The sequence below is a fragment of the Rattus norvegicus genome, chromosome 1 (assembly GCF_021556685.1).
Source record: "Rattus norvegicus strain SHRSP/BbbUtx chromosome 1, alternate assembly SHRSP_T2T, whole genome shotgun sequence".
In the NCBI taxonomy this organism is placed as follows: Eukaryota; Metazoa; Chordata; class Mammalia; order Rodentia; family Muridae; genus Rattus; species Rattus norvegicus.
In genome coordinates, this window is record NC_141534.1 from 17,221,522 (window position 1) to 17,233,764 (window position 12,243).

Here is a 12,243-nt window from a genome sequence, read left to right on the forward strand (position 1 = left end):
CCGGTGACGTGGCATAGCCGAATGACCAAATCCGGTCATTAGCCAGTTGGAAGTGCAAAATTCCTCCTTCGTTTTGTGGATTCGTCAATAAATTGGTAGCATGAATCAGAGAGACGTCATTTCGTTCGGAGGTCTGATTTCTCCTTTTTGACTCGGAAACCTTCAGCTTTCGTGTTTACTTCTGGGTTCTAAAAGGATGGCACTAATGGCAGGTACCTCCCAGGAGTTGGCAGGGATCGAGTGCCTGGTCCCAGCACGTAGCCCCAAGCACTTAGCAGCAGCCAGGATGTCCTCAGAGATGGCAGAGCTGTTACTGAGGCAGGGGACTGCCCAGAGTCACAGCTACAGTGAAGGGTGTGGAATCAGTCTCCAGAGGTGTCTTTTAAAGTTTCGCTCGAGTCTGGCTTTAAGCTGGTAATAAATTCTTTCATAAAATTATATTAAACTTCACTTAGCTCTTGACTTGTGACGCATAGCTAAGCAGTTTAACCAAATTTAACTCCAATTTTACTGCCAAACTATGCTTCTACAACTATGACTAGGCCGGGGCACAACTCACATGACCAGAGAGGAGTAAACTGAAGTATCTCTCTCCTCTTAGGTGTCATTGGCTACCACCTAATGACAGGGGACCAGTACGCTCAAGAAATGCATGGTGCTGTATTCTTCTTTAAAAAAAGGAACCATTTTCTAAAATACCTTTAAAGACAATTTTTTTAAAGTGCTAAGAGCAAACCTTTAAAGAAATCTTAGTTTCCTTTTGCTGTCTTCCAATAATATTTGTATCTTTTTATTTACCTCCGGTTTCCCAGGCCAGAGGGGCAAATTTTGCATTTGATACTTTCCCTTCTGCCCTAGAGCTTACTAATTAGAGGCATGGGCACCACCATCCACCAAACCTCTGCTAACCCTGGTTGTTTAAGCTTGAACTTCACAGAGGCCTGAGGACTTGGTATATTGGTTATCTACAAACGTCATTGTCTACCAGGGTTTTTTGTTTGCTTTTTTGTAAGCCCTTTCAATTTGCTTAATATCACGAGCATTAGAAAGGCTGATACCCTTTTCACTGATGATGAATTAGCATTGAAAGACTGTAAGCTGCATGGGTAGTGTTAAAGGTTACATTTTCCCCACAAATGTATTTACTCATTTTACATCCCGGTCGCACTCCCCTCCCCTCCCCTTTTCTTTTCTTCTGTTCTAGGTTAAATTGATTCTAATGATATATATCCAATTAGATCACACAGGTGCAGCAAGAGAAAAACCAGAATTGGGGAGATTACTCAGTGCCACCAAAATCCGACAATCCGACTTTGGTCCCTGAAACATATGGAAAAAGTCATATGCACTGGCGATGCCATATTCCCATTTTAAGAGCGATTGGAGAGGCAGAAGGATCTGCTGGGAGCTTACGTGCATACTGCGATGGCAGAGACAGGAGACCCTGCCTCAAAAGCAAGGAAGAAGTATAGAACTAGCTTCCAAATGTGTTCTCTGACCTTCACATGTGCACAGTGACATGCATGTGTGCCCATACCCCCTGTCTCTCTTTCTGCCTCTCTCTCATACATGTACGCATGCCGCACACAAATAAAAAAAATTAAAAATGATTTTTAAAACTATGGTAGTGTTTCGGTCCCCAGCTCCGAAAAAAAGAACCAAAAAAAAAAAAAAAACAAAAAAAAAAACTATGGTAGTGTAATGAAGAAGCTACCTATAGCCACACAAGGCGTCTTAAGATGTCGAACACCTTTGCGGCCATATTGTGCGTGCTGTCCTCTGGCTGTGAAGTATAGACTAAAGAGTCACATTTGGAACGGTCTCGTCTAGAAATACTTCTTAAAGACCAGAGACAGGGCTCAGTGGGAGAACACCTGCATAGCGAGCAGGGCCCTGGGTTCCAGCAATAAGAAAACAAAGAAGAGAACATGTCTTTTTAATTAATTATTTATATCCCCCAATGTTGTCCCTCCCCATCCTAGTTCCCCCTTGCAGAATTCTTCCCCCGTCTTTCTTCCCCTTCACCTCTGAGAGGGTGCCCCTCCTCCCAGCATCCCCCTTGTCTGGGGTATCAAGTCTCTGCAGGACTAGGAATATCCTCTCCCACTGAAGCCAGACAAGGCAGCCCTTGTATCCCCTTTGGTTGGTGGCTTAGTCTCCGGAAGCTCCCAGAGATCCAGGTTCGTTGACACTGTTAGTCTTCCTGTGGGGCTGCCCTCCTCTTCAGCTCCTTCAATCCTTCCTCTAACTCTTCCATAGAGGTCTCCTACCTCGGTCCAATGGTTGGCTGTAAATATCTGTTTCTGTCTCAGTCAGCTGCTGGTAGAGCAGAGAGAACGTTTCTTGAACAAAACGTTCCTGGGTCTGGGAGTGTTGGAGAAGAGGAGTGATTTTCACCTTCTAGCTCTCCCGGGGTTTAGAGAATGGGGTGTGATGCTCATCTACTCCGACAGTTGTCACCGAGTATGGGTTATCTGTGAGGGCAAGTGCTGGGAACAGGGCATGAACAGCTTCAGACTCAGTCTGACCTGCCAGAGCTTGCCCTCCAGGAAGGGAGTCAGACAGCCACCAGATGATCAATTGAACGAGTGTCAAATTAAACCTGTGACATAGTCTGCAGAGGAACGGGTCACGGTGCAATGAGAGTCTAGAGTTAGGCGGTTGACCTGCCTGGTGGAGTGGTCAGAAAAGGCTTGCCCGTAAAGTCACGGCTGTGCTGAGAACAGGTGGAGGAGCAGTCACTGACTAGATGGAAAGGGGGGCGATGAGCAGAAGGAACAGAAAGCGTGGCAGTCCTGGTGCACGAGGAAGCAGAGACAGTAAAGGGAATTGAAAGAAAAGCCAGGTGGCTGGGTCTGTCACAGAGAGGGATAAGCACGTGAAGCTGCTGGGGTCCTGGGGCCGGCCGGTGTTTACATCCGAGCCAGTCTATACACGTGCCTTCCCAAACTGCACATTTAGTGACCTTTACTTTGTAGCCCGAAGCTGGATAGGGTGTGTCTATTTACATCATAGGAATGGGCCTGCCCCTCTTTTCTGGGCCAGTGATTCTGTCTCAGGCAATGTGGAGCCATTTCTAGAATCAGAATAGGACACGGCCTACATCTGAGATTTTCGATAGCGGAGACATATACGTTGGGGGAAAGCAATCCCCACTCCTGGTAACTATCAGCCGGCCAATCAGGTTTGAAGAATACCACCTGGTATTCTGGCTTTAGCATCCAGTCCTCCACTCTCTTCTCTTCTTCCTTAATTTTATTATAGAAACCGGGGTGGAAATTGCTGGGAGCCAAGCACGGCAGAGATGGGTGGATATTAGGGCTTGGAGAGCCCTCTGAGGAGAGACCGACCAGCAGTGAGGACAATCCAGAAGTTCAAGGTGGGCATGTGTGCTTGGGTGCTGATGCTGCTTTGAGAAAGGAAGGTGATGGATGATCTCCTTACCTGCTGAAGATGTGCATAGATGTGAAGAAGGGTGCATAGAGCACCGACTCAGAGGCCAGCTTCCAGCGAGAGTAGAGCCCATGCAAGAGTTCAAACAGCCGGCCAGATCATCGGGAAGGCATGTGGGGTCTCAGTGGGGAGGACTTGGCTTTTTCATATTTGGTACTGGCGTTTGAATGGTTTTGCTTATGAAAGGAGAAAGATAATGGAGATAGAAGAAACCCAAGGGCCTGGGCCTCAGCGCTAGGAGAATTCTAGATCTTCGAAATGATAATTCGGCTTCACTTCAGGCCATACGCTGAAGCAGATTTCAGGACAGCAACCAAATGTCTTGGGTTTCATTCTGGGTAATTTTACAGAGACGCCATGTTTCCCCTTTGCAATGGTGGGCTTGTTGCTGTCGGAACCAGGGCGGCTCTCCTGCCGCCAAGACTGAGCCCGGTTCCATTTACAATCTTCTGTTGCTCACTTTTCATCCTTCCAGGGCAGGCTCCTTGGCGTAATTAAAACGAGACTCTTATCCCTATCCTGCCCGGGTCTGGAACCCTGGACACAGGCGTGTTGCTGCAGGCTTCCTGCCCATCAAGGTTACAGCCTGCGGGGCACAGCCTGCGCTCCTGGGCACAAGGGAAACCGAGACGTCCTAGTCCTATCTCCTCCTCCTGCTCTATCCCTCTCTGTCTTCCTCTTTCCTTCCCCGCTGTCTTCCCCTTCTCTTCCTCTTTTTTTTCCTCCTCCTTTTCCTGTTCCTCTTCCTCTCCTGGCTAAACGTGTGCATGTGCACGGACGGCTCTGGAGGCAAGAATTCTTTTTGTGATATTTTAAGGTGGAGAAGAAGCTGCTGTGTTGGAGGGAGGGCTGCCTCATACTTAAGAAAAATACACAGCCAGGGTAAGTTCGGCTGCTTTTCCCTTAGCCTCAAACACTCCCCAAACCCACAGAGCTGCTCAATAGATAAGATTTAATCTGCTATCCTTCCCAGAACTATTTGTATTCGCTGGAGGAAAAGAACTTAACTGGAGAAATCAATATTGTTAAAGGGAACAGAATTATTTTTTTTTTCAAAAGGGGCCTCCCTGACCTTTTTTGAGCTCACACGGCTCTCTTAAAGGGCTCTTCCTGGAGGCCTAACAGGAGCAGAAACAGACGCTTTTCTGGGGTGGGAAGGTCCCTTTATAATTAACTCAGCTTTGCTGAATCAAACCCTCCTTCCAGGGTGGTTATAGTGTAACTCTATATGGAGAGATAGAGATACAGACTTCTTTAAAACATAGAGACACCATATTTAAATGGAGAAAAACATATTAAAAATCATGTTAATTATGTTTAAATGATGTTACTTCTTTAAAACATGGGGGAAGAAGGAGTTATTCTTCACCACTTAAGACAAGATTGACGGGGTTGGGGATTTAGCTCAGTGGTAGAGCGCTTGCCTAGGAAGCGCAAGGCCCTGGGTTCGGTCCCCAGCTCCGAAAAAAAGAATCAAAAAAAAAAAAAAAAAAAAAAGACAAGATTGACAATGTAAGACCTTTCAGAGGGATTGAAATTAAGAAACCATTGCTGGCTCCTATTAGACTTCTTTTAAACATGTATTGCCCACCAACCATTGTCTCAGTTCATCTCTTAGAGCTTTAGAATGAATCAAAAAATACAAACCAAGACACACAAGCCGTGCCTGTCATCCCTAAATAATGGAGCCCTAGGCCTTTTCAACCTCTGTCTTGGAACAGATCTGACTCGAAGGAGAAATTCCCAGATGCACCCACGGTGTGGATGGCTTGCCCTTGCTCACGCTGGTGACTGAGGTCATAAGGCTTGGGCAGGACTTCGAGACAGTTACGTGGATGTCATAAGGTCACGGCTGGGGCTGGGTTTGGAAATTGGATCTACTAATTGGAGAAATGAAGACCAGCAGTCTGTGCGAATGGAAATGAAGGCCAATTAGACATGATTAACATGTAGATCCCAAAATCAGATAGCACGGCCTTCTACTCTGAGACTCTGCCAGTAGGACTTCACAAATTAAAGTGAAATGCAGTCAAGTTGAAACATCAGAAAAGCAGGTTACGCAACATCCTGCGAGCACCTCGAGACCTGCTTAATGGATCCTCATACTTGGAAGATGGATTCCCTTAGCCAGTGGTTTTTCTCTGGCTTGAGACCCGAACTTTCTGAAAGGAAGGACATGCCCGACACATAGGGACATTTTAGTTCGTTCAATCAGCAAACACAGGCGCACGCATAAACTTTTAAAGGAGCCCAAAGCGTTCCCGTGTTGTTCGCATTTAAGAATAGTTTTAGGAAGGATCCTACGAGATCCACTTTAAAAGGGCCACTTAGTTACGTATTAAAAATATAAATTCTGTGACTATAAGAGTAAGTGATAAGAAAATAGAAGCTTTTAGGGATTCCCTGTGCCGTTCCCAAGGTTTCACTTAGACAAAGCTTTAGGCTGTTAGGGTGCAAATTAAGCCTCGCTCGAGGGCAGCAAGATTTACTTAATGACTGTCTGCAAATCACTGTAAAGAAGAATGTTATTAGGCTGCAGAGAAGCAAACTTGCACTCTGCCAGGAGAAAGCTGCCTTAGCTGCTGGCTTTGATCTCATCGGCCCTCATAAAGTCCGCTCAATTTCTGCCTCGTGTTTTATGGGGACTTTCTTCTAAGGGGAGCAAAGCCCAGTGCAGACATTATCTAATTCCTCCTCATAACACTCAAAGGAGGATGGGTGGGGCTGGTGTTATTATTACTGACCCATTATACATGCGAGGAAATAAAATACAATGTTAGGTGAGTTTCCCAAGGTCAAGTGGAAGTCGTAGGACAGCGGAGAGGGTTCCTCTCAGGGCTTCCCACAGCTAGTCCAGAACCTGACAGATCAGACACTGGGCAAGGAGCCCCAGACTTTGAGACAGAGCTCTAACTTCACCCCTGTTGCTGGGTCTTTTGTGATACTGGATGAGAGGCTGGCCCTTCTGGAGTGAATCCTGCCTCTAACACACAGCAAGAGAACTGGTATAGTGGCTCATACCTGCAGTCCTGACACTCTAGAAGCTGAGGCAGGAGGATTGAGGCTCGCTAGCTAGCATGGGCCACACAGCAAGACTCTGCCTCAACAAGACAACACCAGCATTGGAGTGCGCTCCACAGGACACTGCCCAGTTAGATTAGACAGTGCATTTTCAAGTAGTGACAGATGAGAGGAAAGACCACAGCATGTTACTGTCCCAGAGGCTAAAGCTTATAACCATTATGTTGGGATGCATAATAGAAAAATATGAAAACAGACTACCAATTTACTTTTAAATTTGATTTTATTTCAGTTTGGACTTAGTTCAAATTGTCTATCCCTGCTTTGTTTTGTTTGTTTGTCTGTTTGTTTTTGTTGTTGTTTTTCTGTAGAAGTCGATGATTTCAATCCAGTAAAGACATATGTAGGTGTCCATGGCCTTGAGTCTTTCCGTCACCCTTTAGTTTATGACCCTAACGTAGACACAGTCACAATTCCTGAGCCACACTCAAAGTCTCACCTGTGATCCCGAGCAAGTATCTCGCTGCCACAGGGCTGTCACTTCCTTCCTGTTTCACTGTGGCCTCACCTCTCTTTATCTCCTGCACTGCCTGTGGGGCCCATGATAAGTCATCGCCGTCAGACACGGTTGCTGTCCTTAGACATGATTGCCACTGAGGCCAAGTTCCCTTGCAGAGCTCCTGTGTTCTCTGGAGCTTTCCAATTACAAACCCGTGCGTAGCAGGAACAGAGGGGTGGCGTTTCTGATCTCCGTGGCTTCTATCTCCCTACGAAACCTTTGTGTCAAAGGTTTACTGTGACAGCCTCAACACCAGCACAGCCCTGACAGGCTAGATTAGGGGGAATATTAAAGAACAATTAACATGCGACAGTTGGAAATTCCTCTTCTCTGATCACTAGGGCCCTGTGGAGAAGAAGCCAGATAGCAGCAAAAACCCAAGCCCCAAACGACATTTTAACTATTTCATGCTTGTTTCAATTGTTTTGCTTTCTCACACAAAAATTTGTTTTTTCTCCCAGGTGGTATTTCAAATTTTAATGCATGTGATTCCTGGGCCAAACATGGGCACAATTTCATTGCCTCAGTGAAGCATTAACTTTCAAGTGAAAAAAATTGAATTAAACTTAATCAATCTTATCATGATTTTAAGGTTATCAATTTACTCAATGTTTTCTACACGGCATATGGACCTCTGAACTTAGTTTATTCAGTGAGTGGGTGGTCTTGCACAGCACAACTCTCCTGTCCGTCAAATACAGGAGAATGAAAATAGAAATGGAATGTTTATTGATCTGAGATTGTATAGCACTGCTGAGGCTGAACAAGGTCCCTTTTTTCTAGATGCTTCCATTTCTACATTCCGGGATTTATTTGGTCACCTTTTGTGGCGGGGCACATTAATTTATGTTTTTCTTTTGCTTCTTATCCGTCCCATCTGCTGCATATCCAATTCACATCTGGAGGTAAGAAATTTACAGATCACACCCTGAGATTAACTGGTAGTTGAAACATGAGAAACAATGTCTTCTGGGGAGGGGAGGGTCAAGGGCAGTATTCAAAGCTGAACTGCTTAATTTCTGTCTGGTCTATGGCTAAGGCAGCTATCTGACTTTCTTTTTGAGATTTTTTTTTTCCTAGAGCAAAACTGAGAAAGAAGTAGAGTTCCCATCCACCCTTTGACTCAGGTGTGAGTAGCCCTCCTACTGTCAGCACTATGAGAGAGAGACATTTACTACAATGGACAGGTCATTAGCAACCGGCTGAGAGCTCACACTGGGGCTCACTCTTGGTGGCATAGATCTATGAGTTTGGACAGGTGCACAGTGACATTGCCTAGAGGTCCTCTGTAGTGACATCTGTATTTCTCCTGCTTGCTACCTCTGGTTCCAGAACTTCTGGTCGACCTCCAGGCTCCATGGCTTTGTCTCCCAGAGTGTCTACCATACAGCTGTGACCGGGTGCTCTGGGACCTTTAAGACCGCTTCCTTCCCTTACCAGTGTGTGATATAACTGAGGTCCCTTTGCTGCCCTGAACTTTACTCCATTATCGGGGTACACCACCATTTATTTATCCATTAACCTACACACGGATGTCTTGGTGTCTTCCGAGTTTGGGCAGTTAGGAATAAAGCCACCACAAACATGAATGTGCAGGGTTTTGTGAAGATCTTTGCTGGCTTGAAATATTTAAGGGGCTGGGGATTTAGCTCAGTGGTAGAGCGCTTACCTAGGAAGCGCAAGGCCCTGGGTTCGGTCCCCAGCTCCGAAAAAAAAGAACCAAAAAAAAAATATTTAAAACACTACTTATTGTACACGTATTAGGAACGTGAAGGTTTCTGAAATTGCGCTCGACGTTTTTCACGGAGCAGAATTTTTATAGCGCTTGGATCTACAGATTAACTCAACATCACCGTAAACAGAAGCACGGGCTAAAGCGATAAGCTCCCGAAGAACTTCTGCGTCTAAACTGAAGTCCTGAAAGGTACGAGATTTTGCTAGATATAGGGATAGATGTATAGATATATATCATCCTTAAAGTAGAAAGTCAAAACAAATGCATCTTGCCAAGCAAAAGTTTACCTCCCTAAATTTCTTTGAGGAGTGGGTGTGTAAGAATGGGGGTAGGGTGTAGCGAGAGCTAAGTGTTCAGAATTAGATTAGTAATCCTACACTTTCCAGGATCTTCTTCTGGACAAAGAACCTTAGGGGGTTATTCTAAAGTGAGATTGGAAGGTTTTGCTGATCCCTGTATATACCCTGGAGGAACTATACAGAGAGGAAAAGGAGCAGACTGTACAAGTGTATCGTCCTGTTGGCAGGTAGGCTGTTACCTAAAGAAGTAGGTATAGTGGCCAGACGCCTAACTGCAGGTATAAGAGCTAAACCTTACTGCTTTTATTTTTTCTTTCCTCCAGGATTTTGACTAGCAGACCTTGCAAATACACACAGCAGAACTCAGTCCCAGGGACTATACCGCCTGGCTAATTCTGAATGCTCATTAAGAAGTACATCCCCAGGGCTGGGACGGTGGTTCAGTAACTGAGAGCATGGGCTTCTCTTCTAAAGGACCAAGGTTGAGTTCCCAGCACCTCCATAGACGGCTCACAGCCACCCATAACTTCCACTCCAGGGGCAAATGACACCGTTGGGCTCTGTTAGCACCCACGCTCACGTACACATACCCACGTAGATGTGTACATATAATTTAAATAAAATCATAGATAATAAAACAATTTTTTTAAAAACCAGAGAGAAAAACCATTACTGAGTATGGGAAGAGTTTGTCTTTTGGGGACAGTCAAGATTCCTATCAGTACATGGCATATAAAGGGGTCAAGGACACCCAAGGGGTTTCAGAATGACTGTAGATTACAGGAATAGCAAGAAGGTAGCGAACAGAGGAATCTGGGTGGGGCGAAGAAAGATTCTGTCTCTCTGTCTCTGTCCCTCTGTCTTTGTGTGTCTCTTTGCCTCTCTGTCTCTCTGTCTCTCTGTCTCTCTGTTTCTCTCTCTATCTCTTTGTCTCTTTCTCTTTCTCTCTGTTTGTCCCAGTGCAACAGCGGTTAGAATCAAGTCCCAGCCTGAGTGGCTGGGAAAGTACGGTTGAGCAGTCTCACAATTATCCCTGTTGTCTCTCCGTGGGAGAAGGAAGAGAACATTTTTTTTTTGTTGTTGTTGTTGTGTCTTATTCTGACTTTAAGGACTGTTTCAGCAAGTTCAGGAAGAGGAAGTCATCGATGCCAAGTTACGGGTGGTTCTAGTGGGTATTCCCTCTCGCTGCCCCCAGAGGTGGGGATTTCCCTCCCTTTCTTCTGCCTTGCCACCGGCCCCCAAGAACGCTGGGAGCACACAAGATTTTGCTGAACTCTGACTCCCTTTGGTAGGATCATGCTTAAGCAGGGCGCTTTTGAGTCACTGAATACAGTAGGGCAGTGGAGGTAACACTTCAAAGAACTTTCCCCCACCTCTCGGAGGACCGGTCTTCAGAGGTTCAAAAGACTTTCTGGTCTGATTATCTCAAAGTCAGGGTAGACAGAGATGGAGAATTTCATTTTGTTTATTATCACGGCTATGCTCTGAGTAGAATCCAGGTCCTTGTGCACGCTAGCTAGGTACGAATGCTACCACATTTCATTCTCAGCACAATTTTATAATCTCAAAAAAAATTAAAAAAATAGTCTTATAAATTTGGCTTTGTTGTGTTAAGGCTGAAATGGTTAGGCATTTTTATTATCTGTTTGAATAAAATAGAATAAAATATAGGTGTATTTATAATATCCTATTTTTTAGGCTCCCCGTTTACTGACCATTGCTAAACAGTACTAAGTATTTTCTGTCACCTGCTGTTAATATTTCCTTTTTGGCTCTAAGATTCCCAAAAGTCATTATTATGAAAGTCATGGGGATTTCCTTTACCCCCGATTTTCAAAGATGGTGGCAATTAAAGATAATTTTAATCCTGAGTAGCATTACTTTGCGTTTGCAGGATGCCTTAGGGGAATGTATTGCTGGGCACAGACTACGGTCGTCCACTCTGTGTTAGCCGGGAAGCGTGTGACTGTGTTTGTAAGAGGATTGGTTCCACTCTGGGGCATAGCGTAGCCCTGAGGGCCAAAGAAATGGGCATATGTGTCTTCAAGTTTTTATTCCTCTGACAGGGTCGGGTGAGGCGTTGGCTGGTGTTAATGCTTACTGCTTGTGCCCTGCGTTCCATCATGGCTTGAAGGGCATTGGAACTAATCCTATCTATGGCTAAAACTTTGTTGATCATGGCACGATACACACTTAAACTTTTTTTTTCTTTTTTTTCTTTTTTCGGAGCTGGGGACCGAACCCAGGACCTTGTGCTTGCTAGGCAAGCGCTCTACCACTGAGCTAAGTCCCCAAGCCCCTTTAAACTTTTTAAAAAAGACTTTGCATGTCTGGTTTTGTGCACATGAGCAGATTCCCCCGTATATGTCTAACGTGCACGATGTGTGTGCCTGGTGCCCTTAGAGGCTGGAAGAACTTGTCTGGAACCAGAGTTAACGGTGGCTGTTGGCCAACACATGGGTGCTCAGAACTGACCCTGGGTTCCTTGCAAGAGTAGCAATGCTCAAACCCGGAGTCATCTCTCCGGCCCCTCGATTTTATGTGGGCTAATGTATATTCCTATGTGAGCACACATACGTGTGGGTACGGGTATGCATGCATGGACGTGCGGTCATGTGTGTATAGGTCAGACGTGAACCTCTGGTGGTGGGCCTCACTGGTTTTTTGTCTTCTGTTTTGGAGACAAGTTCTCTCATTGGCCTGGGGTTTACTGATTACCTTAGACCAGGTGGCCTCTTCTATCTGCCTATTTCTGCCTGAGATTACAAGTGGATGCCATAATACTGGGCACTGGTGATTGAACTCAGTCTTCCTGCTTGATCAGTAAGTACTTTATTGACTAAGCTGTCACCCAGTCTGTCCATTTATTTGTTCATTTATGACTTTGAAATCCAGATCCTCCTGGTACCACCTCCCTAGTGCTGGGGTGGCCGGTGTGTGCTACCTATCATTCCCAGCTACCACGATGTTTTCTACATTGACTTACCATATGTAGAAATTACTGTATTGATCTATGATTTCTCTGGATTACTAAGTCTAGGGGCATTCCACCTCATCCTGTATCCTGAGGCAAGTGCATCCTGGTCCCGCTCCCGACCTTGCTGTGTTTCTAGCATTCTGTCTATGGCTGCTGGGCCTGCTGACTCAGTGTGGAACAGATGTTTGAATGCAGCTGC